The sequence below is a fragment of the Pinus tabuliformis genome, chromosome 5_2 (assembly GCF_031772625.1).
Source record: "Pinus tabuliformis cultivar Carrire ecotype Pingquan chromosome 5_2, CPIR1, whole genome shotgun sequence".
NCBI lineage: Eukaryota > Viridiplantae > Streptophyta > Pinopsida > Pinales > Pinaceae > Pinus > Pinus tabuliformis.
Window position 1 is genome coordinate 181,163,665 of NC_142306.1, and position 9,741 is coordinate 181,173,405.

The following is a 9,741-nucleotide window of genomic DNA, read 5'->3' on the forward strand; positions in this document are numbered from 1 at the left end:
AGACTTACAACCCTAAAAAAATCAGCCATACACATCCCATTCATCAAAAGAAAATTTGAATCACCCTCCTGAAAATAATTTCAAATCAGATATACCTCAAAACAACACTCATAATCAAGAGAAGATCACTGAAAATCCAGTTGAAAAGGAAAATTTTGCGGTCCATAATACAAAAATTCATATAGAAAAACCTTTTAATTTAGAAACATAAATTGGCAAGCTGAAAATAGCTATTCCTCTCTCTGAATTTGCCAAACATGAAATTACAGACAACAAATCAATAGGTCACTGTAGATACCAGAGAATAGGGATGTAGTCAATGTTCTTGATGATCAACCTGAGTTAATTTTCGGTCATGAAGTCAACGGTAAAACAGTAGATGGAGGGGTCCCTCCATTTTATGTGAGCTTAAACATTCATGAAAAAGTGCTGCATAATGCTATGTTTGATTCCGGAGCTTCCCATAACCTAATGCCTAAATCGGTGATGGAGAGATTAGATCTAGACATCACAAGGCCCTACAAAGACTTGTTCTCATTTGATCCCAACCAGGTCAGCTGTCTTGGCCTAATCAAAGACCTTTGTGTATCTTTAGTCCAATATCCAACTAAAACAATCTTGATGGATGTGGTGGTGGCTGACATTCCACCTAAGTATGGTATGCTTTTTTCCAGATCTTGGGGTGCAAAATTCCAAGGATCTTTGTAGCTAGACATGTCCTATGCCACTATTTCAGTGCTTTGATAGCCAAAGAGATTATACCGTGAAACATTGATGAAATATGTGGTTAGCAGTCAAGAAAAACCCCAAAAATTCCCCATCTATTCTGTGCATTCCGATATGGATTCATTCATTCTATATAATGCTGGGAAGTGTCCCAAAACTGATGTCAAATTCCTAGAAGCACCACAAACACAAAGCACAGAGGAACAATCTAGAGCCAAAGATCAAAAAGATGTTGATATGATTGATGCAATAAAGGGAAATGATATATAATATGAATTACAAGAGCCAAATCTGCCCACTCTACAAGCTTCTAAAACTCTTAAGGCTAGTCATAACCAAGAAACCTTATGGTACTTAGAGTTTGATGGCTCGGTAAATAAATTAGGAGCAGGGGTAGGGGTTTGGACACACAACATGAAAAATAACCATGCTGAAGGTCATGCATATAGGTTAAATTTCAGATGCACAAACAATATGGCCGAATATGAAGCCCTTTTGTTAGGTCTTAAGCTCATTAAACGTCTAGGGGCAACCAAGGTTTCAATCCTAGGGGATTCAGATTTGATTATACAGTAGATGAAGGGAAATTTTGTTACAAATTATCTTAGGTTGAGAGCTTACAGAGGGGTAGCCATTGAAATACTTAACACTTTCTCAGAATCTCAGCTCACCAAAATCCCTAGAAAGTACAATTTACATGCACACAGCTTGGTGACTTTTGCCAGCACTTGCAAGCTACCATTTGAACCCAACCACCATTTTACTATTGAAATCAAACACAGACCTGCTATCCCAGATAATGTCAAAAATTGGCAGGTCTTTGAGGATGATACAAAAATAAATAATTTCCTAACTTTGAAAGAGGAATTCTCCAGCATAAACATTGATACAAATACCATGGATGATCAATAACAGATAGACAAAATTGAACAAAATATATCAGCTAAAACATCAAATCTGATTTTTCACCCAACAACTTTTGATGACAAGAATTTACATGAACTAAAGCAAACAGATTTTGATGAAATAGCTGAGGCAGAAGCTGAAGTAATTGAACTAAAGGATAATTTTCTGCCCACTGGCTTAACTCCTTTAGAGGACATATTTGACTCAAATGATATTCCTAGGAAGCCAAAGATGCAACCTCTCAATGCAGAAATTGAGGACTATAACATTGGAACTACAGAGAATCCAAAAAGGGTAAAACTATCCAAGACATTGCCTGCTTATCAAAATCGAAAGTATATTGAGTTGTTTAAAGAGTTCCAAGATGTCTTTGCCTGGAGTTATGAGGACCTCAAATCCTATGATACTTCAGTCATCCAACACACTATACCTCTGAAAGAGAATCAAAAACTCTTTAAACAGAAGCTTAGAAGGGTGAATCCTATCCTCCTTCCCCTGATTGAAAAAGAAGTTAAACGTATGTATGAAGCTGGAATCATCGCACCTATCAGGTTCTCAGAGTGGATTTCAAATCTAGTGCCTACTAGGAAGAAAACGGGAGAGATAAGATTGTGTGTTGACTTAAGAAATTTGAACAAAGTTTCTCTCAAAGACCACTACCCCTTACCAAAAATGGATCATATCCTACAAAGGGGTAGTGGGAGCCTCTAGGGTCTCATTGTTAGATGGATTCTCAGGATTCAATCAGATTTTAGTCCACCCGGATGACCAAGACAAAACTGCCTTCACCACACCTTGGGGAACCTTCAAATATGTCAAAATGCCTTTTGGACTCAAAAATGTAGGGGCCACTTTTCAAAGAGCAATGGACATAGCCTTTGCCAAAGAGATCCATGATTTCTTAGTCATACACCTGGATGATCTCACTGTTTTTTCAAAATCAGACCAAGAACACTTAGAACATTTAAGGCAAGTGTTCCTAATTTGTAGAAAATATGGCATATCATTGAACCCAAAGAAATCATTGTTCGGCCTGCAAGAAGGCAAACTCCTAGGTCATATAATTTCAAGAGATGGCATTAGGATTGACCCAGATAGAATTCAAGCTATTCTCCAAGTGCCTCATCCAAGAAACATCAAGGAACTACAAGCCCTTCTAGGAAAGATCAATTTCCTAAGAAGATTCATTCCCAATTTGGTCGAGCTTATAAGACTGTTGAATAATATGCTAAAGAAAGATTCTAAAGTCAAATGGACCATGGAAGCCAAACAAGCCTTTGAGGACATCAAAACAGCCCTAAAAAAAACACCAGTCCTCACCAATCCCAGGTTTGATAGAGATTTCATCATTTTTCCTTTGCATTTGAGCATACTATTGCTGTTGTCCTATTGCAAAACGATGACCAAGGGTGTGAAAAGCCCATCGCTTTCTTCAGCAAAGCCCTTAGGGATGCTCCCTTAAAGTATCAAATCATGGAAAAACAAGCTTATGCCCTTGTAAAAGCCATCAAGGATTTCAGAGTTTATATCTTGTACTCACACGTGATAGCCTATGTTCCACATGCTCTGGTTAAGGATATTTTAACTCAAGAAGGAATTGAAGGTAAAAGGGGCAAATGGATAGCCAACATCTTAGAGTATGACATTGAAATAAAGCCTACAAAACTCATAAAAGGACAAGGATTAGCCAAACTAATGACTGAAACCAATTTTCAAGCCCTTAACATGAATGAACTGGATAACGAACAGGAGATGGCGACTCCACAGATCAATCAAGCCTTTTTACAATCACCTTGGTATGCTGACATATGTTTTGTATTGTTAAACCTGCAAGCTCCTCCAGGGTTATCTAGGACTAAAAAGAGATTCTTGAAAATGAAGGCATCAAAATTTTGTATTATAGACAATGTTTTATTTTGGAAAAATCATGAAGGTATTTTGCTTAATTGCCTAACATTGGATGAAACTGACAAAGTCCTCAAGGAATTTCATGCAGGAGACTGTGGAGGACACTTGTATTAGAAATCAACAGCTGATAAGATCCTAAGAGCTGGTTTCTATTGGCCCTCCCTGTTTGCTGATGTAAAAAAAATTGTGATATCTTGCCATAAATGCCAGATTTTTGAAGGCAAAAGAAAGCTATTACCTTTGCCCCTTAAACCTATTTCAATTGAAAGACCATTTCAACAATGAGGTCTAGACTTTATTGGTGAAATTCACCCTTCCTCCTCTGGCCAACACAAGTGGATTTTGACTGCCATAGACTATTTTACCAAATGGATAGAAGCCATCCCTTGTAGGCAAGCCAATGACTCAATCATCATGCAATTCTTAGAAACCAACATCTTGTCTAGATTTGGTTGTCCAGAAAAGATTATTACAAACAATGTTGCTGCATTCAAATCCAAAAGAATGATCAACTTTTGCCATAAGTACCACATTACCTTGGGCCACTCGACAACCTATTACCCTCAAGGTAATGGCCTAGCTGAGTCATCCAACAAAAGCCTCATCAACATCATTAAAAAGGTCTTGGAGGAGAATAAAAAGAATTGGCATAAAAAACTTGTGAATGCACTATGGGCAGACAGATTGACCACCAAAAGATCTATTGGTACAAGTCCATATGAATTGGTTTATGGAATGGAGGCAAGATTCCCTTCATCTTTGGGAATCCCTGTGATCAAGTTGCTGCAAGAAATACAAGCAGAGCCTAATGATATTCAGAGAAGGATCAATCAAACCATTCACTTGCAACAGATAAGAGAGGAAGTGTATCAGAGAACCCAGGTTCTACAAGATAAAATCAAAAAGATCTTTGACAAAAGAACAAAAGCTGAGGACTTCTTCATAGGAAACAAAGTGCTGAGATGGGATTCTAGAAGAGAGGATAAAGGGAAACATGGGAAATTTGATTTTCTTTGGAAAGGACCATTTACTATTCATGTTGTACAAGGTAACAACACCTATTTTTTGAAGAGTTTGGATGGCACAGATACTGAGGAAGGCCCAGTCAATGGGCGAATGATCAAGCATTATTTTGATTCCCTTTGATCAACACAACACAATGTATATTCTACATATATAATTTTATTTTCACCAATTTTCTTTTACAACAATTAGATAGGGAACAAGATGCAGTAGATTTTGAGGAAAAGTCAGGAAAATACATCACTTTTTGAGTGAGATTTTGAATTTACCATAAGAGATCAAGAAGAAGACTTGAAAACTATAAAGATGATGATAAATATTCAGAGAAACCAGCAAAGACACAGCTGTAATTTTACACAGATCAACTCATGAGGAGTGCACACATGCTACAAAGGTTCAGATCATTGGTTTCCAGGAGAAGGAAGATTTGAATTACAACAGCTAACTGAGAATAAGGCCATCTGACCTGCTGTTCTTGGCTTTTCACCAAGAAAAGCCATCCCCAAGTGGAGCCACTGTTAGGTTCCTATACCAATAGGTTTCATTTTTCATGATTGACTATGGAAGTGCCAAATATGTTCATCCTTTCCAGACTGCAAAGGTTCCATATTTTGTATATGGATAAAGAAAATTAAAAAATGTAAAGAGGGTATGCCCTAAAAGAAAAATCAAAGGGAAAGAAAAATGAATTGGTCAGAAAAAATAATAAAAGTGAACCCCAAACCAAAAGACCAGGAAAGTGGCCAGTCAAAATGCCACTGCTATCTTATTTGCAAGATCATAATGTGCAAATACTGTTGCTTATCACACTTGATGGATGGCCCAACAGTTCAATCTGGACCATTCCATATTTAAATTTGTTGTAGAATAGAGAAAGAATATCTGTCCAAATAGTTCAAGCTTGGTAGATAAGTACACAGATAGAGAAAATAAGGAGCCCAACTGCTTAATCTGGGCCCTTGGAAGAAACAAGGGTAGATTTATATAGGAGGACAGTGAAAAGAAAATAGGAACTTCAGGGTTTGCAAGTACAAATGAACCCAATCAAAAGGAAGAAAAAATGCTAGATGTAGGCTAGGTAAGCAGTTTGAGGTTGTAGAAACAAGGTTGTGATCTTTTTGCCTTATCAAGAAAGGACTCATCTCATCAATGATACAAGGACCATAGCAGTTTTTTGGTTGCATAGCAATGGAAGCATGACTAATTCCCCCTTCATTCCCCCAGAAATCTTTTACTAACATCCCCTCAAGGACCTTGGGATCTGCCCAATAAGTCCTATTTCACTTCTTTCTATGAGAAATGATAAGTTAAATGATAAGTTTACTTAGTGAAAATAAGCCACATTTCTTGTGTAAAAATCATCATTCCATACTCCTTACATTTTCTTGTGCCTAAGTTTTCACTCTACAAACTTAGCATCTGTGCATGCAATTTCATTCCATAAAGCCATATTAACATTTAACTCTATTATGTAGCTCCCTAAATCATTTTCCCCACCCCTATTCTTACAAAAGCTATATAAAAACCCAAAACATCTAAATATCACTACCAATTGGCAATTATAGCCATACAATATAGTTTTCGGGAAATATTAATTCCATCCGGGACTTTATATTAACCCTTCCACGTATAAACCTCGGGATTTATTTTAACCTCAGGATAAATAAATAACCACTCGAAACCCTCCCACCACACCACGCATTCAAACCTTGGTGCGCATATTAACCTTGGGATTAGTTTAATATTTGATTAAACCAATAACCATGACCGCCCGTGCAACCAAAAAACCCTTTAACCCAAATTTTTGACCCCCACGACATTTTATAATATTAAATATATGGGCGGGTCCCCGCGCCATATCGTACCATCAACTACCCTTCCCATCAGCCCTCCGATCTGGCCTTGTAGATCCGACGACTCACACTGATATCGGAGCCGCCTCGCTGTACGAGGGTTAGCTCCTGATAGAAAGTGGTTTTGCCGCCGTACGAGGGGACACGTGGCCCGTTTCGATTGCATCGGGCCCGCGCTGACACAAACCGCCCCTGTACCATAAGCGGTCCGATGGAAACCACTTACCGCTTGTCCTCCTCGCCGCACACATCATCCCCACATCGGCTTTTGCGTCAGCACCCTCACTACTATACAGTCCGTCGTGGCCGCCCCGTCACCCATCCACATCAGTTGCAACATTATCCGTCGTACCTTGCTACAGGACTAGGTGATGTCATGCTAACGTCAGCACAAAAAGCGCCAAAAAGTCCGAAAAACCACAAATTTTGTTAAAAACTCACGAAAGTGATGTTTTTGTTTATTTTTTATATGACCAATGGTGAAAGTCTCTGCATGAAAAACACGTCAAATCCGCCATTGACGTCCCAGTCTACCACCTAGGCGTATTCAACCTGCGACTCGACCTCCTCCGCTCTACCTGCAACTGCATTCTGTAGCAAAGTCTCGAACAAACAGGTATTTACCCGGGAACGCCCATAAACCCTATTTTTCATAATTTCTCTGCAAAAGATTACCAATACAGCTAAATTCAACTCAAAAGCATTATCACCCGCAAGCTCCTCCACTCTACTTCACTGTGTAACCATACTGACGAGAAAAACCTGCCGATTCTCTGACCCTCTGCAAATTGCCCATTAAATTTCGAAATCCAACTCCTGTTCGCCTGCAAAACCACCAAAAAACCTGTGAAATCCCTGCTCTCCCCACGATTTTTAAGCTTCCTCATTGAAGAATCCTGCAGACTCTATACTCCCGGTGAGTTCCACTCAGCAAGGACACCTTCGCACAGAACTCAAACTGCAAATTTCATGCTAGAAATCCCTCTATCAGGACTCTGCTTTCCTGTTAAAATATAGACCAAATCCAACTATAATCCCTGTAAATCATGGAGGCTCCAGTGGCCCTAAATATTGCACCATTAAATGCACCTCATAAAGAGTTAGAGTGGATACCTCTAGCAGACAGAGACTATCAAATTGATGATATGGAGGGAGACAAACCTCACCTTCAGGCTTTCTGTGAAATAAGGAATAACTTCAGAAACAAAGCTGACCTGTTAGGAATACGGGAATCCAACATGCCTATATATTACCTGCCCTTAGTGAATGTCTTCCCTGACCTCATCCATCAATGTTGTGCTAATTATGAGCCTTCTCAAAGGGTAGTGATGGACCCTGTTGGAAATGTCCTCTTTTACATTACCCCTCAGTCCATAAATGAGATGCTGCAATTCAAGCCAACCCAGCCTTTGGTCCCCCTTTCCATGAGACAATCGCTGGATCAAGCCTCAGAGTTGCCCTCTGTAGAAGTTGACCAAATTGCCAAGTTGTTTATGCCACCTGAGTGTTACTCCAGATTCACAATCCCCTATCACCATGCTTGGTTTACTGAGGATGGAAAAATTCTCATAGATATGATCTCCTACATCCTGGGATTTAGAACAAGTGAAATTGTGGATGAGACTGTCTTTGCTTTGATGTCCATGTTTACTCCAGGACAGCCCCCTGCTGTCAAGTATGACTATGCCACCTTCATAGCCAACAAGATTCATGAGCAGTTCATGAACTTAGAGAGGGAAAGGGTGTTCAAATATACTTCATATATATATCATTTGATGTTGTACTATCAATCAGATAGTTTCCCGGTTTTCCTTAAAAAATTGGATGCTAGGGGGAGTGAAGGTCTGTAATATTTTGGTCCTCGGTGGTCCATCATGTTAATTACCCCCCATACACATATTGTGAATTCATTGACCTTTTTGTCTATCCAGCCACTTGCTTATTGTCAACAGATCCTCCTCCCAGGCTCACTGCTGAAATGCAGAAAATCCTACATCTCTCAAAGGGATATAGCATTGGTGACTGGTATTACTACCAAAACCATACTGTAATAAGGATCTATGGCTGTGAATTAGCCCCTTACAGACTACCAAAATATGTCCCCATGAGACTCTTTGCCTTGGAGTACTATCGACAGTTCAACAGTGCAGATTTAACTCACTTCTATGGTGCTAGGAAAAAGGCACAGCCTAAAATAAGACATCAATTGGGCCCCTTTATCTTTAATAAAAGGGAAGAAGCATGGAAGGATGTTGACATTATTCTGAGAGACAAACTTAAGCTCACACTAAGTTTCCACTGGGCACCATATGACCCAGAACATTTCATAAGCTTTAGAAGAGTTAAAAACAAGCTCACAGGGTATGTGCACCAAAGAATCCCTGAAATTGAACAATATGCCAATCACAATAATGGGTAGAGGGCACACTAGTGGAAGAGATTACTGAAGAAGAGATAATAGAAAAAGCAATCAAAAACCTTGAAAAATCAGTTGACCTGGAATCTTTTGGACAGGTGTTTTTCACAGGTCCTCGGGAGCCTGGAGAAGGCACCTCATCTGCCACGGTTTCCCAACAACCTACCCAAGAAAGTGCTCAACCAGCAGAGACATCTAAAGGAAAAGAGGTGCAGCATTCAGAGCAGCAGGTACAACACTCTGAGAAGCAAGAAACAATGGCAGACCAACCAGTTTCAACAGATGAATAAAGTCAAGGGCAAGACCCTTCAACTCAAGCAAAGGTTACTGAAATTCCTATGTTACAGTCTCCTCTTAATGAGGAAAGGGCCAAGAAAAGGGATAGACAAGAAGAGACTCCCACAGGGGCATCTATAGATTAGCAAGGAGAAAAAATACAAATATTAAATCCTTATTCAGAAGAAGAAAAGCTAGAGAGGCCAACTGAACAGCAAGTTCCCCCAAGTATGGAGACATCAGCTAGCTCCTTTCAGCCAGAGCAAGAAAGACAACAAGGTGTGGAGGTTAAATCCACTAGGCAATAGAGTAGACAGGGCTCTGACATCAAGAAGTCATTCACTGATATCAAGGCCAGAAATGAGCCAGTAAGGTTCCAGCTCTACAACCAGTTGCTGAGAATGGCTCCCACTAATCAACAAAGACTAATGGCAGCCTATGATATCCAAGAAGGGAAAATGACCCTCAGTCATTTTAGACCTACAACGCAGCAACCACAATCAGCTGCTGACTATATTAGAACCAATCTGGAAGTTCTCTCCAAGGACATCCATCCAATGGACCAGATTGAATTACACAAACAAACCGACGAAATGGTATATTCTACCTTGGCAGACAAAACATTATTGGCTC

At 39.5% G+C, this 9,741-nt stretch overlaps 1 pseudogene; it reads left to right on the plus strand.

The window, feature by feature from the left end:
- LOC149158144 (protein TORNADO 1-like) overlaps nucleotides 1-9,122 on the plus strand; it is a 103,856-nt pseudogene extending 94,734 nt beyond the window's left edge.
- Nucleotides 9,123-9,741: the final 619 nt, after the last annotated feature.